The sequence below is a fragment of the Biomphalaria glabrata genome, chromosome 2 (assembly GCF_947242115.1).
Source record: "Biomphalaria glabrata chromosome 2, xgBioGlab47.1, whole genome shotgun sequence".
In the NCBI taxonomy this organism is placed as follows: Eukaryota; Metazoa; Mollusca; class Gastropoda; family Planorbidae; genus Biomphalaria; species Biomphalaria glabrata.
The window spans coordinates 7,994,028-8,016,133 of NC_074712.1; positions in this window are offsets into that span (position 1 = coordinate 7,994,028).

Genomic DNA, 22,106 nt, shown 5'->3' on the forward strand with positions numbered 1-22,106 from the left:
CACACGTGTAGGACCTATACTGCATTTCAGTTATCAACAACTCTAACAAAAATCAAGAACTATAAATGTATCTGTACACCCTTCCTCCCCTCCACACACACACACACCCACACACATTTAACGCATTAACAAGTGATATAATTCAACTATTTCCACGCAGCCTAATGGTATAAGTGTCCAGCCTTTGTCTCTTCAAAGTCTATGTAGAAATGGGACCAGAAGAACAGGCCTATATCTTTTAACTTAAAATAAGTTTAAAACGAATCTACGCCTCTAAGTGTGTATGTGTCTCGGGTCTTGTGTGTAAACAAGATGGCCGAAGCACGATGTTAGCAGACGACAAAAATGTCATAGGGATTAAATTAGCAGTGTGATGTACAGCGTGAGAGTTGTAGTTTATTTTTATTGTCTCCCTTTGTTGGGTTATGGAACGTAGTTTAAAGGCAAAGATTAGTTTTGTAGGTTAGGGGTTAGGGTGCGAAACAAAAATGGTTCAGAAGTGAGAAATCTAAAAAAAAAACAAAAAACTAGAATTTGATTAAACCAAGTAAACGAAAGAAAATACATACATTTGAATCTTTTAGTTGGCAACGGTTATCTTACAATATGGCGTTCTTAGCATTTTTTTAATGTCTAATTATTTTAAAATTTCTCCCCATCTTAGACTTTTCATTTTCAAACATTTTTTTTTCATAGGCTATATTAGATCGCCTCCACATTTCACCATATTGGGTTCTCTTCTTTTTTTGTTTTGTCTCTGCGTTTTTAATGTAAATCGGATATTGAAAATCAAAATTTAATACCAGGAGGAGATCACCACGTCTAACTCAAGCAGGATAGTCTCCCATGCAAAATAAAAACTAAATACATTTTTTTAGTAACATTACGATGCTAGCAAGCGAGAAAAAAAAAACAAGGTTACAAAGACAGTTTGTGTGGAAACACAAACTCAAAATCGGCCCCCCGAAGTGGTCCACTCAGGCAGGTAACAAGGCAGGTTTCAATATTTTCAGAAAGAACATCAGAATGAAATTCTATCAAAGACAAATGGTAGAGAAAATTTAGAAAGAAGGTTGATAGATCTTGTGTGGTGCCCCAGCGGTCCAGCAGACCAAAGGATAGGTGAAAGTGAATGTGAAGTTGGATGTGAACCTGGCCTAATTGATGTCTTATAATGAATATCTAACTGATCTAATTGTTTTGTAAAGGGTCAATCTTATTCAAATCCTCAAGAAAAAATTATTTCCGTAAAAAATAGTTAAGTGTACTATTTCCATAGTGTAGCACTGCAATTCACGAGATAATATGAAAACCTACTTATTAATGTTGTTTTAATTTATGTGCAACTTATATGCATAGTAAATTTTTTTTTCTCTTTAAAAAAAAAAGACAACCTTTTTATGTGTAAATGTAGTAGTTAGTTCACAGAACTTACTTAAATTTGCAATACAAATGTAATAAAAAAAATTTGGCAAAAATCTAACATAATTTGCATAAATATGTTAGATAAATGATTGAAGTATGTGCCCCCTTCTAAAGAGCCTCCTATGTTTGTTACTATTAATAGTGAATAGTTGTAAAAGTGGTGTATTTTTATGAAAAAACTGCTTGCATACGTGATTTAAAAAATTAGATTTTTCGCTTTCAGAAAAGAAAAAAGTAGCCGTTGCATCAGAACTGTGAATGGTCTAAAATATTATGGTGTCAGATTTTCAATATCTTTTCTAGTTTACGAGATCTAAGCGGGACGGACGGACGGACTGATGGACAGACATTCCACACCAAACTAATAGCGTCTTTTCCCCTTTCGGGGGTCGCTAAAAATACTTCAGAAAAAAAAAAGACAATTCCTAGTTTATGAAACAGTTTCTTAAGAGCGACTATTTTTACTCTTAATAACTAATGAATGATAGATGTCAACAAAAATGGAACATGTTTGGTACCCCCATCCGATGACCCCCCCCCCACACACACACACACACGCGTCAATTAATTTATTAAACACTTTAATGAATAGGATGGAAATTCGGAAATACCCGATGACGTCGCCTGTTCAAATTTTAATAATTTTTTTATACATATAATGGTAAAACCAGAGTTTTCCAGCGTCGCTACCAGGTCAGTTTCATAAAGGATCTAAGGATTCGGGAAAGTTATCACGTTATTCACGTTATTCAGAAACGGACTAAACCTTTAATTTGTGGACTTGGTTCTATTTGAGTTTGATGATGAACACAATAAAGGAACATTCTTCGTCCCATATGCTAGGACAAATTTGTACAAATGCTCCTTCTTCCCTAGTGCTATTAGAACATGGAATGGGTTGCCTGAGCTAGCCAGGAAAACCAGTGCCTTGGCAGAGTTTAAGCCATTGGTTAATATGCATGACTGAATGCATGACGCGTAGGACGTAATCATCTTCTTCTTTGAAGTAACGTCTTTATTATATAAGATAAGATAAGATAATCTCATTTCCTGCGAACTCGAAGATGGCCGTGAAGTCCGATTCTGCGTTTTGAAAAGTTGCACTCAAGACGTGTGTCATATTGATTGGGTCTATTGCACTGTTGTCTGCTTCAAGTCTTTAAGCTAATTTTTTTTTCCTCAGTTATCTTCCTTTGCCTCTTGGCCCGAAACGCGATACTGACGGCACCGTGCCATGAGGAGTCATCAAGGGCTAGGATTTCCCAGCCATATGTGTCGCTATCTTATTCCTTTATTATATCACATTATATTTATACTAAGTTTATATCTTTGCTTATACTATTACTTTACTACGTTTAACTCTTGACTTATATTATATCTGTACTAAGGTTATATCTTTACTTAAATTATACCTGTACCAAGGTTATATCTCTGTATTTAAGTATAAGACCTACAAAACAAACTACAGCAATTATCACCGAACAGTTTGCTCTTGAAACCCTGAATTCTTTTTTTTTTTTTTTTCAATCTGATGTAAGGACACGATTAGGAATTAGGCGCGAAAAGATTCTAGTATCATTAAAGGGAGAAGAGTATGGCCTAGCGACAATGACGTGACAATCAGGTAGTTCCGGTTTTCTTCTCAGTCACGTGGGTGTGTTGTTTACATTAATGACCTCATTGAATTCATTGTAATTTAAACATGAAAATAGTCTAGAGCTATACATCTTTAAGTAATAAAAAGTATGTTATAATAATTCACTAATTTTTAAGGTTATTTAGTAGGACTACTAGATCTAGGATAGCACTAAATCTAGATCTACATCTTATCCTAGGAAGATATTGCCATTATTGCCATGTATAAGACCACAGTCACGTGACTTTTTTTTATAAAGTAGGTCAGAGATTCGGAACTACCTCATTGAAAAACATGGCTAGAATTTGATGTGTAACGAAACACAGGAGACTTTTGGCGGCTTAGCGAGACGCAGGTTTTAGTTTCTGAAGGTTTACGGACGTAGATATTAAGTATAAGTATTAAATATTAAGTATAACGCCCTACAACAATTCCCTTTGTTACGTATCAAACATATTCGACATTGTTCCTCAGCTCTTTTTTTTTGTGTGCATTTTTGGCATTTCGCCTGTTCTTTGATTATTTGAGTGTTACCTCCCTTTGAGGCGCCTAACACTTTGAACATCAACATCCAGCTTTAGCAACTGAGTAGAAGAATGGATACCGTAACAGCCAACGAGAAGTCAACGGCTAGCCTGGAAAAAAAAAGCCGTTTTGTTTTTCCACACGTGATCAACCGTTCTCCGTTGTTAATTAATCTACCACCACCGCCCTCACTCCCTCCCTCCTCTCCTTTTAGACATGTTCGCCTGTCAGGGCCTGAACGCTAACCGCTCGCTGTAAGGAGACACCTGTTGGCCGGGCCACCACAGGACGGCGACATTACACCGACCCAGTTATCGAACTTTTTTTTTTTTCTTATCGTGTTGGACTATTTTTCTTTGCCCAGGAACATGTGCGTGTTCACAGGCCGCTTTGCCGTTGCTGTGTTCCCATGCCAAAAGCGCGTGCGTGTGGATGTGTATATCTGCACGCGGTACGTGTGTTTATAACTTGTTTTTTTTTTTTTTTTTTTGTAATTCTTAAGCACTGTTTCAACCGGGGGGGGGGGGGGCACGGAACGAGTTTACGATCGAACATCGTCATTCGCGTATGTAGTGGGGGAGGGTAACTCGGTCTTATTGACCAGTGAGGGGCAACGTAAGAAGCAAGGGGCGTTTTGAGAAGTTAGGGGCGATGTAAGAAGTAAGGGGCGTTTTGAGAAGTTAGGGGCGATGTAAGAAGCAAGGGGCGTTTTATGAAGTTAGGGGCAATGTAAGAAGCAAGGGGCGTTTTGAGAAGTTAGGGGCGATGTAAGAAGCAAGGGGCGTTTTGAGAAGTTAGGGGCAATGTAAGAAGTAAGGGATGTTTTGAGAAGTTAGGGGCAATGTAAGAAGTAAGTGGTGTTTTGAGAAGTTAGGAGCAATGTAAGAAGTAAGTGGTGTTTTGAGAAGTTAGGGGCAATGTAAGAAGTAAGGGATGTTTTGAGAAGTTAGGGGCAATGTAAGAAGTAAGTGGTGTTTTGAGAAGTTAGGGGCAATGTAAGAAGCAAGTGGTGTTTTGAGAAGTTAGGGGCAATGTAAGAAGTAAGTGGTGTTTTGAGAAGTTAGGGGCAATGTAAGAAGTAAGGGATGTTTTGAGAAGTTAGGGGCAATGTAAGAAGTAAGTGGTGTTTTGAGAAGTTAGGGGCGATGTATAAGTAAGTGGTGTTTTGAGAAGTTAGGGGCAATGTAAGAAGTAAGGGGCGTTTTGAGAAGTTAGGGGCAATGTAAGAAGTAAGTGGTGTTTTGAGAAGTTAGGGGCAATGTAAGAAGTAAGTGGTGTTTTGAGAAGTTAGGGGCAATGTAAGAAGTAAGTGGTGTTTTGAGAAGTTAGGGGCAATGTAAGAAGTAAGGGGCGTTTTGAGAAGTTAGGGGCAATGTAAGAAGTAAAGGGCGTTTTGAGAAGTTAGGGGCGATGTAAGAAGTAAGTGGTGTTTTGAGAAGTTAGGGGCAATGTAAGAAGTAAGTGGTGTTTTGAGAAGTTAGGGGCGATGTAAGAAGCAAGGGGCGTTTTGAGAAGTTAGGGGCAATGTAAGAAGTAAGGGGCGTTTTGAGAAGTTAGGGGCAATGTAAGAAGTAAGTGGTGTTTTGAGAAGTTAGGGGCAATGTAAGAAGTAAGTGGTGTTTTGAGAAGTTAGGGGCAATGTAAGAAATAAGGGATGTTTTGAGAAGTTAGGGGCAATGTAAGAAGTAAGTGGTGTTTTGAGAAGTTAGGGGCAATGTAAGAAGTAAGTGGTGTTTTGAAAAGTTAGGGGCAATGTAAGAAGTAAGGGGCGTTTTGAGAAGTTAGGGGCAATGTAAGAAGTAAGTGGTGTTTTGAGAAGTTAGGGGCAATGTAAGAAGTAAGTGGTGTTTTGAGAAGTTAGGGGCAATGTAAGAAGTAAGTGGTGTTTTGAGAAGTTAGGGGCAATGTAAGAAGTAAGGGGCGTTTTGAGAAGTTAGGGGCAATGTAAGAAGCAAGGGGCGTTTTGAGAAGTTAGGGGCAATGTAAGAAGTAAGTGGTGTTTTGAGAAGTTAGGGGCAATGTAAGAAGTAAGGGGCGTTTTGAGAAGTTAGGGGCAATGTAAGAAGTAAGTGGTGTTTTGAGAAGTTAGGGGCGATGTAAGAAGTAACTGGTGTTTTGAGAAGTTAGGGGCAATGTAAGAAGTAAGTGGTGTTTTGAGAAGTTAGGGGCAATGTAAGAAGTAAGTGGTGTTTTGAGAAGTTAGGGGCAATGTAAGAAGTAAGTGGTGTTTTGAGAAGTTAGGGGCAATGTAAGAAGTAAGTGGTGTTTTGAGAAGTTAGAAGCAATGTAAGAAGTAAGTGGTGTTTTGAGAAGTTAGGGGCAATGTAAGAAGCAAGGGGCGTTTTGAGAAGTTAGGGGCGATGTAAGAAGTAAGTGGTGTTTTGAGAAGTTAGGGGCAATGTAAGAAGTAAGGGGTGTTTTGAGAAGTTAGGGGCAATGTAAGAAGCAAGGGGCGTTTTGAGAAGTTAGGGGCGATGTAAGAAGTAAGTGGTGTTTTGAGAAGTTAGGGGCAATGTAAGAAGTAAGGGGTGTTTTGAGAAGTTAGGGGCAATGTAAGAAGCAAGGGGCGTTTTGAGAAGTTAGGGGCAATGTAAGAAGCAAGGGGCGTTTTGAGAAGTTAGGGGCAATGTAAGAAGTAAGTGGTGTTTTGAGAAGTTAGGGGCAATGTAAGAAGTAAGGGGGTGTTTTGAGAAGTTAGGGGCAATGTAAGAAGTAAGTGGTGTTTTGAGAAGTTAGGTGCAATGTAAGAAGTAAGTGGTGTTTTGAAAAGTTAGGGGCAATGTAAGAAGTAAGGGGCGTTTTGAGAAGTTAGGGGCAATGTAAGAAGTAAGTGGTGTTTTGAGAAGTTAGGGGCAATGTAAGAAGTAAGTGGTGTTTTGAGAAGTTAGGGGCAATGTAAGAAGTAAGGGGTGTTTTGAGAAGTTAGGGGCAATGTAAGAAGTAAGGGGCGTTTTGAGAAGTTAGGGGCAATGTAAGAAGCAAGGGGCGTTTTGAGAAGTTAGGGGCAATGTAAGAAGTAAGTGGTGTTTTGAGAAGTTAGGGGCAATGTAAGAAGTAAGGGGCGTTTTGAGAAGTTAGGGGCAATGTAAGAAGTAAGTGGTGTTTTGAGAAGTTAGGGGCGATGTAAGAAGTAACTGGTGTTTTGAGAAGTTAGGGGCAATGTAAGAAGTAACTGGTGTTTTGAGAAGTTAGGGGCAATGTAAGAAGTAAGTTTTGTTTTGAGAAGTTAGGGGCAATGTAAGAAGTAAGTGGTGTTTTGAGAAGTTAGGGGCAATGTAAGAAGTAAGTGGTGTTTTGAGAAGTTAGAAGCAATGTAAGAAGTAATTGGTGTTTTGAGAAGTTAGGGGCAATGTAAGAAGCAAGGGGCGTTTTGAGAAGTTAGGGGCGATGTAAGAAGTAAGTGGTGTTTTGAGAAGTTAGGGGCAATGTAAGAAGAAAGAGGTGTTTTGAGAAGTTAGGGGCAATGTAAGAAGCAAGGGGCGTTTTGAGAAGTTAGGGGCAATGTAAGAAGCAAGGGGCGTTTTGAGAAGTTAGGGGCAATGTAAGAAGTAAGTGGTGTTTTGAGAAGTTAGGGGCAATGTAAGAAGCAAGGGGCGTTTTGAGAAGTTAGGGGCAATGTAAGAAGCAAGGGGCGTTTTAAGAAGTTAGGGGCGATGTAAGAAGTAAGTGGTGTTTTGAGAAGTTAGGGGCAATGTAAGAAGTAAGTGGTGTTTTGAGAAGTTAGGGGCAATGTAAGAAGTAAGTGGTGTTTTGAGAAGTTAGGGGCAATGTAAGAAGTAAGTGGTGTTTTGAGAAGTTAGGGGCAATGTAAGAAGTAAGGGGCGTTTTGAGAAGTTAGGGGCAATGTAAGAAGTAAGTGGTGTTTTTAGAAGTTAGGGGCAATGTAAGAAGTAAGTGGTGTTTTGAGAAGTTAGGGGCAATGTAAGAAGTAAGTGGTGTTTTGAGAAGTTAGGGGCAATGTAAGAAGTAAGTGGTGTTTTGAGAAGTTAGAAGCAATGTAAGAAGTAAGTGGTGTTTTGAGAAGTTAGGGGCAATGTAAGAAGCAAGGGGCGTTTTGAGAAGTTAGGGGCGATGTAAGAAGTAAGTGGTGTTTTGAGAAGTTAGGGGCAATGTAAGAAGTAAGGGGTGTTTTGAGAAGTTAGGGGCAATGTAAGAAGCAAGGGGCGTTTTGAGAAGTTAGGGGCAATGTAAGAAGCAAGGGGCGTTTTATGAAGTTAGGGGCAATGTAAGAAGCAAGGGGCGTTTTGAGAAGTTAGGGGCGATGTAAGAAGCAAGGGGCGTTTTGAGAAGTTAGGGGCAATGTAAGAAGTAAGGGATGTTTTGAGAAGTTAGGGGCAATGTAAGAAGTAAGTGGTGTTTTGAGAAGTTAGGAGCAATGTAAGAAGTAAGTGGTGTTTTGAGAAGTTAGGGGCAATGTAAGAAGTAAGGGATGTTTTGAGAAGTTAGGGGCAATGTAAGAAGTAAGTGGTGTTTTGAGAAGTTAGGGGCAATGTAAGAAGCAAGTGGTGTTTTGAGAAGTTAGGGGCAATGTAAGAAGTAAGTGGTGTTTTGAGAAGTTAGGGGCAATGTAAGAAGTAAGGGATGTTTTGAGAAGTTAGGGGCAATGTAAGAAGTAAGTGGTGTTTTGAGAAGTTAGGGGCGATGTAAGAAGTAAGTGGTGTTTTGAGAAGTTAGGGGCAATGTAAGAAGTAAGTGGTGTTTTGAGAAGTTAGGGGCAATGTAAGAAGTAAGGGGCGTTTTGAGAAGTTAGGGGCAATGTAAGAAGTAAGTGGTGTTTTGAGAAGTTAGGGGCGATGTAAGAAGTAACTGGTGTTTTGAGAAGTTAGGGGCAATGTAAGAAGTAAGTGGTGTTTTGAGAAGTTAGGGGCAATGTAAGAAGTAAGTGGTGTTTTGAGAAGTTAGGGGCAATGTAAGAAGTAAGTGGTGTTTTGAGAAGTTAGGGGCAATGTAAGAAGTAAGTGGTGTTTTGAGAAGTTAGAAGCAATGTAAGAAGTAAGTGGTGTTTTGAGAAGTTAGGGGCAATGTAAGAAGCAAGGGGCGTTTTGAGAAGTTAGGGGCGATGTAAGAAGTAAGTGGTGTTTTGAGAAGTTAGGGGCAATGTAAGAAGTAAGGGGTGTTTTGAGAAGTTAGGGGCAATGTAAGAAGCAAGGGGCGTTTTGAGAAGTTAGGGGCGATGTAAGAAGTAAGTGGTGTTTTGAGAAGTTAGGGGCAATGTAAGAAGTAAGGGGTGTTTTGAGAAGTTAGGGGCAATGTAAGAAGCAAGGGGCGTTTTGAGAAGTTAGGGGCAATGTAAGAAGCAAGGGGCGTTTTGAGAAGTTAGGGGCAATGTAAGAAGTAAGTGGTGTTTTGAGAAGTTAGGGGCAATGTAAGAAGTAAGGGGGTGTTTTGAGAAGTTAGGGGCAATGTAAGAAGTAAGTGGTGTTTTGAGAAGTTAGGTGCAATGTAAGAAGTAAGTGGTGTTTTGAAAAGTTAGGGGCAATGTAAGAAGTAAGGGGCGTTTTGAGAAGTTAGGGGCAATGTAAGAAGTAAGTGGTGTTTTGAGAAGTTAGGGGCAATGTAAGAAGTAAGTGGTGTTTTGAGAAGTTAGGGGCAATGTAAGAAGTAAGGGGTGTTTTAAGAAGTTAGGGGCAATGTAAGAAGTAAGGGGCGTTTTGAGAAGTTAGGGGCAATGTAAGAAGCAAGGGGCGTTTTGAGAAGTTAGGGGCAATGTAAGAAGTAAGTGGTGTTTTGAGAAGTTAGGGGCAATGTAAGAAGTAAGGGGCGTTTTGAGAAGTTAGGGGCAATGTAAGAAGTAAGTGGTGTTTTGAGAAGTTAGGGGCGATGTAAGAAGTAACTGGTGTTTTGAGAAGTTAGGGGCAATGTAAGAAGTAACTGGTGTTTTGAGAAGTTAGGGGCAATGTAAGAAGTAAGTGGTGTTTTGAGAAGTTAGGGGCAATGTAAGAAGTAAGTGGTGTTTTGAGAAGTTAGGGGCAATGTAAGAAGTAAGTGGTGTTTTGAGAAGTTAGAAGCAATGTAAGAAGTAATTGGTGTTTTGAGAAGTTAGGGGCAATGTAAGAAGCAAGGGGCGTTTTGAGAAGTTAGGGGCGATGTAAGAAGTAAGTGGTGTTTTGAGAAGTTAGGGGCAATGTAAGAAGTAAGGGGTGTTTTGAGAAGTTAGGGGCAATGTAAGAAGCAAGGGGCGTTTTGAGAAGTTAGGGGCAATGTAAGAAGCAAGGGGCGTTTTGAGAAGTTAGGGGCAATGTAAGAAGTAAGTGGTGTTTTGAGAAGTTAGGGGCAATGTAAGAAGCAAGGGGCGTTTTGAGAAGTTAGGGGCAATGTAAGAAGCAAGGGGCGTTTTAAGAAGTTAGGGGCGATGTAAGAAGTAAGTGGTGTTTTGAGAAGTTAGGGGCAATGTAAGAAGTAAGTGGTGTTTTGAGAAGTTAGGGGCAATGTAAGAAGTAAGTGGTGTTTTGAGAAGTTAGGGGCAATGTAAGAAGTAAGTGGTGTTTTGAGAAGTTAGGGGCAATGTAAGAAGTAATGGGCGTTTTGAGAAGTTAGGGGCAATGTAAGAAGTAAGTGGTGTTTTTAGAAGTTAGGGGCAATGTAAGAAGTAAGTGGTGTTTTGAGAAGTTAGGGGCAATGTAAGAAGTAAGTGGTGTTTTGAGAAGTTAGGGGCAATGTAAGAAGTAAGTGGTGTTTTGAGAAGTTAGAAGCAATGTAAGAAGTAAGTGGTGTTTTGAGAAGTTAGGGGCAATGTAAGAAGCAAGGGGCGTTTTGAGAAGTTAGGGGCGATGTAAGAAGTAAGTGGTGTTTTGAGAAGTTAGGGGCAATGTAAGAAGTAAGGGGTGTTTTGAGAAGTTAGGGGCAATGTAAGAAGCAAGGGGCGTTTTGAGAAGTTAGGGGCAATGTAAGAAGCAAGGGGCGTTTTGAGAAGTTAGGGGCAATGTAAGAAGTAAGTGGTGTTTTGAGAAGTTAGGGGCAATGTAAGAAGCAAGGGGCGTTTTGAGAAGTTAGGGGCAATGTAAGAAGCAAGGGGCGTTTTGAGAAGTTAGGGGCGATGTAAGAAGTAAGTGGTGTTTTGAGAAGTTAGGGGCAATGTAAGAAGTAAGTGGTGTTTTGAGAAGTTAGGGGCAATGTAAGAAGTAAGTGGTGTTTTGAGAAGTTAGGGGCAATGTAAGAAGTAAGTGGTGTTTTGAGAAGTTAGGGGCAATGTAAGAAGTAAGGGGCGTTTTGAGAAGTTAGGGGCGATGTAAGAAGTAAGTGGTGTTTTGAGAAGTTAGGGGCAATGTAAGAAGTAAGTGGTGTTTTGAGAAGTTAGGGGCAATGTAAGAAGTAAGGGGTGTTTTGAGAAGTTAGGGGCGATGTAAGAAGTAAGTGGTGTTTTGAGAAGTTAGGGGCAATGTAAGAAGTAAGGGGGTGTTTTGAGAAGTTAGGGGCGATGTAAGAAGTAAGGGGTGTTTTGAGAAGTTAGGGGCAATGTAAGAAGTAAGTGGTGTTTTGAGAAGTTAGGGGCGATGTAAGAAGTAAGGGGTGTTTTGAGAAGTTAGGGGCAATGTAAGAAGTAAGTGGTGTTTTGAGAAGTTAGGGGCAATGTAAGAAGTAAGTGGTGTTTTGAGAAGTTAGGGGCAATGTAAGAAGTAAGTGGTGTTTTGAGAAGTTAGGGGCAATGTAAGAAGTAAGGGGGTGTTTTGAGAAGTTAGGGGCAATGTAAGAAGTAAGTGGTGTTTTGAGAAGTTAGGGGCGATGTAAGAAGTAAGTGGTGTTTTGAGAAGTTAGGGGCAATGTAAGAAGTAAGGGGGTGTTTTGAGAAGTTAGGGGCAATGTAAGAAGTAAGTGGTGTTTTGAGAAGTTAGGGGCAATGTAAGAAGTAAGTGGTGTTTTGAGAAGTTAGGGGCGATGTAAGAAGTAAGTGGTGTTTTGAGAAGTTAGGGGCAATGTAAGAAGTAAGGGGGTGTTTTGAGAAGTTAGGGGCGATGTAAGAAGTAAGGGGTGTTTTGAGAAGTTAGGGGCAATGTAAGAAGTAAGTGGTGTTTTGAGAAGTTAGGGGCAATGTAAGAAGTAAGGGGGTGTTTTGAGAAGTTAGGGGCAATGTAAGAAGTAAGTGGTGTTTTGAGAAGTTAGGTGCAATGTAAGAAGTAAGTGGTGTTTTGAGAAGTTAGGGGCGATGTAAGAAGTAAGGGGGTGTTTTGAGAAGTTAGGGGCAATGTAAGAAGTAAGTGGTGTTTTGAGAAGTTAGGGGCAATGTAAGAAGTAAGTGGTGTTTTGAGAAGTTAGGGGCAATGTAAGAAGTAAGGGGGTGTTTTGAGAAGTTAGGGGCAATGTAAGAAGTAAGTGGTGTTTTGAGAAGTTAGGGGCGATGTAAGAAGTAAGTGGTGTTTTGAGAAGTTAGGGGCAATGTAAGAAGTAAGGGGGTGTTTTGAGAAGTTAGGGGCAATGTAAGAAGTAAGTAGTGTTTTGAGAAGTTAGGGGCAATGTAAGAAGTAAGTGGTGTTTTGAGAAGTTAGGGGCAATGTAAGAAGTAAGTGGTTTTTTGAGAAGTTAGGGGCAATGTAAGAAGTAAGGGGGTGTTTTGAGAAGTTAGGGGCGATGTAAGAAGTAAGGGGTGTTTTGAGAAGTTAGGGGCAATGTAAAAAGTAAGGGGGTGTTTTGAGAAGTTAGGGGCGATGTAAGAAGTAAGTGGTGTTTTGAGAAGTTAGGGGCAATGTAAGAAGTAAGTGGTGTTTTGAGAAGTTAGAAGCAATGTAAGAAGTAAGTGGTGTTTTGAGAAGTTAGGGGCAATGTAAGAAGCAAGGGGCGTTTTGAGAAGTTAGGGGCGATGTAAGAAGTAAGTGGTGTTTTGAGAAGTTAGGGGCAATGTAAGAAGTAAGGGGTGTTTTGAGAAGTTAGGGGCAATGTAAGAAGTAAGGGGCGTTTTGAGAAGTTAGGGGCAATGTAAGAAGCAAGGGGCGTTTTGAGAAGTTAGGGGCAATGTAAGAAGTAAGTGGTGTTTTGAGAAGTTAGGGGCAATGTAAGAAGTAAGGGGCGTTTTGAGAAGTTAGGGGCAATGTAAGAAGTAAGTGGTGTTTTAAGAAGTTAGGGGCGATGTAAGAAGTAACTGGTGTTTTGAGAAGTTAGGGGCAATGTAAGAAGTAAGTGGTGTTTTTAGAAGTTAGGGGCAATGTAAGAAGTAAGTGGTGTTTTGAGAAGTTAGGGGCAATGTAAGAAGTAAGTGGTGTTTTGAGAAGTTAGGGGCAATGTAAGAAGTAAGTGGTGTTTTGAGAAGTTAGAAGCAATGTAAGAAGTAAGTGGTGTTTTGAGAAGTTAGGGGCAATGTAAGAAGCAAGGGGCGTTTTGAGAAGTTAGGGGCGATGTAAGAAGTAAGTGGTGTTTTGAGAAGTTAGGGGCAATGTAAGAAGTAAGGGGTGTTTTGAGAAGTTAGGGGCAATGTAAGAAGCAAGGGGCGTTTTGAGAAGTTAGGGGCAATGTAAGAAGCAAGGGGCGTTTTGAGAAGTTAGGGGCAATGTAAGAAGTAAGTGGTGTTTTGAGAAGTTAGGGGCAATGTAAGAAGCAAGGGGCGTTTTGAGAAGTTAGGGGCAATGTAAGAAGTAAGTGGTGTTTTGAGAAGTTAGGGGCAATGTAAGAAGTAAGGGGGTGTTTTGAGAAGTTAGGGGCGATGTAAGAAGTAAGGGGTGTTTTGAGAAGCTAGGGGCAATGTAAAAAGTAAGGGGGTGTTTTGAGAAGTTAGGGGCGATGTAAGAAGTAAGTGGTGTTTTGAGAAGTTAGGGGCAATGTAAGAAGTAAGTGGTGTTTTGAGAAGTTAGAAGCAATGTAAGAAGTAAGTTTTGTTTTGAGAAGTTAGGGGCAATGTAAGAAGCAAGGTGCGTTTTGAGAAGTTAGGGGCAATGTAAGAAGTAAGTGGTGTTTTGAGAAGTTAGAAGCAATGTAAGAAGTAAGTTTTGTTTTGAGAAGTTAGGGGCAATGTAAGAAGCAAGGTGCGTTTTGAGAAGTTAGGGGCGATGTAAGAAGTAAGTGGTGTTTTGAGAAGTTAGGGGCAATGTAAGAAGTAAGTGGTGTTTTGAGAAGTTAGGGGCAATGTAAGAAGCAAGGTGCGTTTTGAGAAGTTAGGGGCAATGTAAGAAGTAAGTGGTGTTTTGAGAAGTTAGGGGCAATGTAAGAAGTAAGGGGGCGATTTGAGAAGTAAGGGGCAAGAAATTAAGAAATGATGGGCTCATATGATCTACATATTATTGATGACTGCATGGCCAAGTGGAAAGCACTTTGAATTGTCACTACGATCTTAAGTTCGAACACTGCTTGTCGTGATCTAGGGACTTATGATTGTCAATGTTGTCTTGCATCATTGCTGTTACATGTCTTGACTAGGACTTTCAACAGATCATTATTTCTTTAAAAAAAAAATCTCTCAATTTGGAAAAAAAATTATTTATTTAATAACGAATCACTCATTTTGTAACCGAATCACTCATTTTGTAGCGAATCAGTCATCGCTCATTTTGCAGTGGACAAAATCAACGCATAAATAAAAATCGTCTCTTGTCGACCATGTGTTCAACTTGTGACAGAAAGCAAGGTGCCCGGCGTACGGAATGGGGAGGAGGGAAGGGGTGGGGGGAGCGCAGTGAAAACGAGAGAAACAAGGTCGGTCATTGTTAAGAGAACATCGATATTTAAATATCGATACCGAGCTGTTGATGTGTGTGTATGGGGGGGGGGGCATAATTTTATAGTATGGGTTTCTTATAATAGAACATACAACGAAATATCGATACTGAGCTGTAGATGGTGGGGGGCATAATGTAATAGTATCGATTCTATATAATAGAATATACAATGAAATATCGATATCGCAACAGTGGTTGAGGGGGAAACATCGTTGGTATAGGCGTAGATACGTAAACTAAAAGTTCCCTTGCGATCTATAGTGCAGATTCTGTGGCCCCCGAGGGTGTCATGTGGCCAGCACAACGACCAACCACCTTTACTTTTTCCCCAACTAATATCAGAGACCCATTAAAGTTGGCTGGACTCAGAGTCGCCCTAAAAATCCTGAAATTCGAAATCCGAGTCATCACTAGGATTCGAACCAGGAAACGCAGTTTGGAAGCCAAGCGCTTTACCACTAAACTACTATGCATAGGAGTAGCATCAATAAATGGGTGACGGGCTGCGTTGTTTTCCCAAACCTCATTTCGGCTCCTCGCTCACCGGGTATTGCTGTCGCAGAAATTTTGAATAACTTCATCACAAGTCATTCTTCTTTCCAATAAAACATAAATAAGAGTCTGAAGCTTTAGTGCTGAAACAAATGATGAAATGTAAATACAACTCACTTCTCAGTATCAGGGTAATTATTGGGAGAAGAAGTTAGAGAAAATTTGGTGAAACCTTGACAAGCCATGAGGAGGAATCGAAATGGTCAACTCAGATGTGTGCCGTTAAGTTGGTCGCTGCTAGTGGTCGCTGCTAGTCGCTGCTAGTGGTCGCTGCTAGTCGCTGCTAGTGGTCGCTGCTAGTCGCTGCTAGTGGTCGCTGTTAGTGGTCGCTGCTAGTCGCTGCTAGTGGTCGCTGCTAGTCGCTGCTAGTGGTCGCTGCTAGTGGTCGCTGCTAGTCGCTGCTAGTCGCTTCTAGTGGTCGCTGCTAGTCGCTGCTAGTGGTCGCTGCTAGTCGCTGCTAGTCGCTTCTAGTGGTCGCTGCTAGTCGCTGCTAGTGGTCGCTGCTAGTGGTCGCTGCTAGTCGCTGCTAGTCGCTGCTAGTGGTCGCTGCTAGTGGTCGCTGCTAGTCGCTGCTAGTCGCTTCTAGTGGTCGCTGCTAGTGGTGGTCGCTGCTAGGCGTATTCTGTACGCTGGATACACTAACAAATCCCGCTTACATTGGCATTGTCCCCATTTATAAATATTGACTATGAAAAAGCATAGGAAAAAAAAAAGGATTTTAAACAATTATCTCTTGTTCTCATCTAGTGCGAGAAGTGCTTAGTTTTTCGAAGCACATGGTTAGAATATCGTAGTGTTTATTAATAATCAGTGAGCTTGGGCTTTTGCTAATATATAATAATAATAATAATAATAATAATATAACGTTCTACCCATTTCCTGTGTCTGACTAGCTCTCGCAACCACCATAATAAAGCTAATCATCTCCCTCCCCTTGTCAAAAAAAAAAAGTAGCCCAACTCCCCAGCTCCTCCTTGACGACCAGCCTTCTGCCCTAACGCCACCCCTGCCTGGGTAGACGTGTTTTGTAGCCATTTTACTGACCCATCTCCTTGTCATCGCCATTTCCGTCGCTGCGACATCGCGAGCGAAGAACGTGTTCACCGCGTGAACTTTGCCATCGATCTGGGCCACTGGAGAGATCGCGCCAAAAAAAAAAACGGGAAAAAAAAAGTAGACCTTATCGAACGATTGTAGAGACTGAGTGAGGATGGAGCGGGGGCAAGTGGGTGGGAACAAAAAAAAAATACAAGCAAGACCAAAATTAAGGTTAATTTGGTCGCAATTTTCCAACCTGGCCCTGCATGGTGGCTGGCAATTAACCAAACTGGTCTCTCAATGAATTGAAAAAAAAGATGAAGGGAAGGGGTGGGGGGTCCAGAAATGAGAGAAAAAAAAAGCTGGATGACGTAAGAGTAAATGAGGATTTCAAAATGGCGGAACATAAGAAATCAAAAGATAAAGATCCATGAGGGTGAAAGGGGTGGGCAGGTGGAGGAATACGGCACACGAGAAAGGGAACCTACTGAGATACAAATATATATATATATATATATATATATATATGTATTTGGTCCCTCCAACCACTTTAACGTATAGACATTAGTAGATTTTTGGACAAATAGAAAATATTGGTTGAACTAAAAACACATGTACCGGAAGCTCTAAATTGGAACCAGTGAAATCTGCCCATGTGGAGTATCACCAGAGAATGCCGACCACGTCCTCCAAAACAGCTCTCTTTACCAAGAGGCCCGTATAAGACACTGGCCCCAAAACACCCCCAATAGAAAGAAAACTATATGGAGAGCTCCCTGATTTGGAAACCGCTGCGCAGTTCATCTCATGTATTGGTCTAGTCATCTGAACACTCCAACATAACAATGAGAACTTAGAAGAAGAGGAAGGTTGAACTAAAGTCTAAATGCTTCTCAGATTATAGATAAGAGATAAGATAAGATAATTTTTATTCGTCCAATCAAATGGAAATTCAGTTTGATTACAGTTGACCATCTCTTTGTACTTATGTACCTCTTCCTAACGAAACAAAAAAAAAACGTTAGTTCCCTCTCCAGCCAAAAGGTTGCCTGAATAAGCCAAGAAAGACAAGGACTTAGTAGAGACTTCGTCACTGATTATAATGCATGACTTTAGATTGACAAATGAAACTTTACTTGTTCGTTTCCCTTCTGTGAGCCCTCGGGGGGGGGGGGGGGGGTCTATAAGGACCACTTTGGGAAACACTGGTCTAGAGCTCTAGATGAAACTGTTGGGGAGGGGCCAAAATATCCTCCTGGCCAAATAATTAGTGAAAGTACAAATCCATCTGAAATTCTGACAAAATGAAATTCGCATTCGCATAGAAAACTAGGCCATAAATTAAATTGTATGTAAAATGCATTAAAAATTTCGGAAGATCATCTACATTTGACCCCCCCCCCCTTTTTTTTTCCCCCGCAGGACCCCGAGGATTGTAGCGGGCTGGGTATGAACCAAGGACCATCGAGACTACCTGAACGACAGTCCAGCGCACATACCGCACGACCAGACAGCCATCCTTATTTATATCAGACAAAATACGGCCGAGCCCCCTCCCAGACCCACCCCCCTTCCGTTATACAACAACGTTGGCACCAGGTCTACACTGTGAGGTAGTTGCCATCCTCCTGAGACGATTGGTTGATGGATATCATGTTGACCCCAAAAATATTTTTAAAAAAATGCTTATCATGTTCTGGGTGGATCACAATAATATCTCGATCAGGGGCGTCATCTGGGCAGCTGCCTTCTAGAATGACTTGTCCGTTTTGTTGCTTCCTCTTAGAAAACAGCACACTTTTTTTTCCTTGGCACAGTCTGCAAAAGAGCTCACAGCTCAGCAGCAATAAAGCTGGCTAGAAGAAGAAGTTGCTTCCTCTAGAAGCAAGGGGATGGCGGCGGACAGGTTTGGAACGCCAGACCATTGAGACTACAGTCCGAAGCGAATACTTCTTTTACAGCTAGACTTTTCAACTTACACAAGACACATTTGTTAGGTGGCAGTCTTTTTCTTTCAATAGTTTGGGGGAGGAGAGGAACTGTAGGGCTACAATAGAACAATCCACCGAATTAAACCAATACAACCTCCTCCCCCCCTTAAGCTATCCCCCTCATTTCTCCCATTGCCTCTAACGAAAAGTTTGTACCCATTGATTCATTTCTCCATTAACTAGGAATTTGATTTTTTTTTTCGTTGTTCCACTCACGAATGAAAAAAAAAACAACAACACTACGTTTTACTCAAATGGGGGGGCCGCTGGCGCCCCCCCCCCTCCACCTCCCACTCCATCTCGACGTTTCTCTCCGCTAATATAAAATAAAACCCCCACTCGCAAACCGTTTGAACCCCGGGGACACGACATTCTTGGTGGGGGGTGTTTCCTTCTCCCGTCCTGGATCATTGTCCCTCGCCGCCTTATTTGCATGCGTTTCCGCGTGGGTGATAGTTCTGAAAGCGAGTCGGGGGACAAAAGCTCAGGGCCCGCATCAATAATGCGCCCTACACTTGTCTCCCGCCGCCCCCTTTCTCTTTTTTTTTTTATATTTTTACTCTAGCCCTCGGTCTGGATTCGGCCCGCTTTTGTCGCGTTTATCTCCCATTTGCACGACCGTCCATTCAGACTGATCCGGTGTCCCCATCGATCTGTGGGGCCGACCGAAGCGAAGGTTGATTGCTTTCACCCTCCCCTCTCTACTTAGCCGTCAATTTCCCCACCCCCTCCTCTCTTTCCGCGCTTCCCCCCTCCCCCTTCATCCTCCGAGCGCACTCATTTCGCCTTTCTTATTAGACGCGGGGCGCTACGATAGAAAGTTCTCCCCCCCCCCCCTCCCAATCCAGTCAGTCTTAATCTCTCTCTCTCCTCCCCCCCCCCCCCACTTCAGCCACAACTTCTACATATTTTTTTTTTTAATTTAAAAAGGTGCCTTCCCAAAACTGGTTCCTGTCGGGTCCAGAGTGAGAGAAGCGCAAGCATGCGTGACACTAGCGGGCAGCTCCCAACGGATCCTCTGCAAATACTTCTTTTTCAATGTTTTTTTTTTCTTCTGTCTCTCTCTGTCTCTCCCCCCCCCCCCTCTCTCTCTCTCCCATTCGGCTCGTCGCCTACAGTGTATAGCAAGGACTTGTTTTCACTCCCCCCCCCCTAAACTTTTGGGATTCCACTCTCCGTCTTCTTTACTTTGGATCCGAAAAAATTGGGCCGGGCTGGGGGGGGGGGGGAGGGTATGACCGGAGGCGAAGAATGTGTGTGTGTGTGTGTAAGTGGAGAGGCTAAGAATTGACGCCTCTTTTTATAATTAAGCTCTTCAAAATAAAAGTGTGCGGAAGGGACAGACAACACAAAATATATAAAAGGTGGTGGGGTGGAAGGCTGAAGGTGGGTCGAAGCTATGTCATAAGTTTTTTTTTTTCTTTTGTCGTTTTTTTTTTTTTTCCTAAGACTGTACGGGTGATGATAGTACTGGGTCTGTGCGTCTGTGAGTGGTGCAACGCGATTGTTCTGATGACATGGTAGGGCACGGAGAAAAGGTCTGGCGAAAGTTGATCCTCCCCCCCCATCCCACCCCCCTTTATCTCCTGTACCATCGACACTACTGCGCCGTGAAGCTGTTTCTCAAAAGTCTTTTCCCACAGAGCATTAAGTAGTTGGTTGCTTAGGATTAAATACAGCTAGACGACATCAATGTAGGCTACCTCCTAGGACCTTGTTTACCTCTCAGGACTTTGTTTACCTCCTAGGACCTTGTTTACCTCTCAGGACTTTGTTTACCTCTCAGGACTTTGTTTACCCCCAAGGATCTTGTTTGCCTCCTAGGACCTTGTTTGCCTCCTAGGACCTTGTTTACCTCTCAGGACCTTGTTTACCTCTCAGGACTTTGTTTGCCTCTCAGTACTTTGTTTACCTCTCAGGACTTTGTTTACCTCCTAGGACCTTGTTTACCTCTCAGGACTTTGTTTACCTCTCAGGACTTTATTTACCTCTCAGGACTTTGTTTACCTCTCAGGACTTTGTTTACCCCTAAGGACCTTGTTTACCTCCTAGACCTTGTTTGCCTCCTAGGACCTTGTTTACCACTCAGGACTTTGTTTACCCCCAAGGATCTTGTTTGCCTCCTAGGACCTTGTTTGCCTCCTAGGACCTTGTTTACCTCTCAGGACTTTGTTTACCCCCAAGGACCTTGTTTACCTCTCAGGACTTTGTTTACCCCCAAGGACCTTGTTTACCTCTTAGGACTTTGTTTACCCCTAAGGACCTTGTTTGCCTCCTAGGACCTTGTTTACCTCCAAGAACCTTGTTAACCTCTCAGGACTTTGTTTACCCCCAAGGACTTCAGGACTTTGTTTATTTGTTTGGTGTATTTTTGACGAAAACTGCTTGCATAGTTGATTTTACAGAATCTAAATTAAATTTTTCGCTTTTTTGGTAAACAAAAATAAGCAGCCGTTGCATCCGAGCATTGAAAGATTTAAAATATCATGATATCGGATTTTCATTACATTTTCTAGTTTTTGAGATCTAAACGGGACGGACAGACAGACAGACCACACAAAACTAATAGCGGCTATTCCCCTTTCGAGGGCCCCTAAAATAAACAACAGCGTACTCAGATCTAGCGGAAAATACCTAGCTCTGGAATCGCTTGAGTGACGGTCCATCGCTTACGGCTAGTCAGATTGAGTTCTGGTCCGTGACGCTAATCCATAGAGTTACGGTCGGCTGCCTTCTCTCAGGCAAAGGTGGGAGCACCAGGCCCGTAAAAATAAATTATCAAGGTGCGCGCGGGCTAGGTAATTAGTGCCGAGAGAGTTATCGAACTTGCCTTATTTTTCAGAGCTGGATAATGAATAGTCACTAGAGCTTTCTTTAAACCCAGAAACAACATTTCCATCTGTGTTCACTTCTTTTAAACCAAATAAAAAAAAAGTTTATTTAAATAAAAAAATTATTTCCCAGAGTACGGCAAATGTCCCTAATATCCAAATGTCTCTACCAGTGTACTTCCCCCCTCCCCCAACAGTCCCCTATACGTGACGACATAATCGATGTGGCCAATAAATCATCACCACCATATAAAGCACCGTGGTCACGTGAGTGAACGTCTCGGGTCGACCGGTCCAGTTGGCACCCTCAACACGCACGCAAAAATATTCACTTTTTTTTTTTTTATTTACCTACACACGTCCGCTAAAATTGGACTGGACGCTTTTTTAAATATTTTTTTTTTTTACTCTTCGTGAGCGGATATGACGTCAACAAATCTATGTCCAATGAAAACATTTCAATGAGTGCATTGTTTTTTAAAGTTATGGAGTTGGAATCAGAGCCGGAGATAAGCATTGAAGACATTGCAGCTGACTGAGCCTCACCCTCAAAACGGGGCTTCCGCTAACTAAAAGAACAATATAATTGAATTTAAAAAAAAAAAAAAAACTTATGTAAGGGAAAGCATTCCACATTTTCAACTATCTCTCAGTAATGTAGAATTTATTTCCGTTTTCCCAATATCGAACAAAAAATAATTAATTACATATTATTAATTGACTACTTGGGCAATTTTTGTAATTGGTTCATGTTTCGTTAGGCTAAAAAATAAATGTGTAAAGTTTCAGCCTGATCCGAGAATGGGTGTGGGAGAATTAACGTGTACAATCATCTAAGGGGACAAAACCCCAAATATTTAGCAATATCTCTTAATACTAAAGGATTCATTTCCCTTTTTGATATCAAACAAAATAATTAATGACCATGGATTAATTGGGTAATTGGCAAAGTTTCTTTTTATTGATTCGTGATTTGTAAGGTACAATAAATAACTGTGTTAAGTTTAAACTAGATCCTAGAATGGGTGTGGAAAAAATAAAAGAGTTTGAAAATGTGTACCAGACAGACAGACTGACAGAGTGAGTTGATAGAAGCTTTGTAGACAAAATAAAAACGTGAAAAATAGGTGAATCAAAAATCAAATTGCATTAATAAGCTTTTATTCCAATGTGTCATTACCTGAATATAAATTAGGTAAACTTTCAGTGGGAGGCGCGGTGGCTGAGCAGTAAAGCGCTGAACTTCCGAACCGGATGTCTCGGGTTCGAATCCTGGTGAAGACTGGGATTTTTACTTTCGGGACCTTCGGGCGCCTCTGAGTCCACCCTGCTCTAATGGGTACCTGACATTAGTAAAGGCGGTTGGTCGTTGTGCTGGCCACATGACACACTCGTTAACCGTAGGTCACAGAAACAGATGACCTTTACATCATCAGCTACATAGATAGCAAGGTCTGAAAAGGGAACT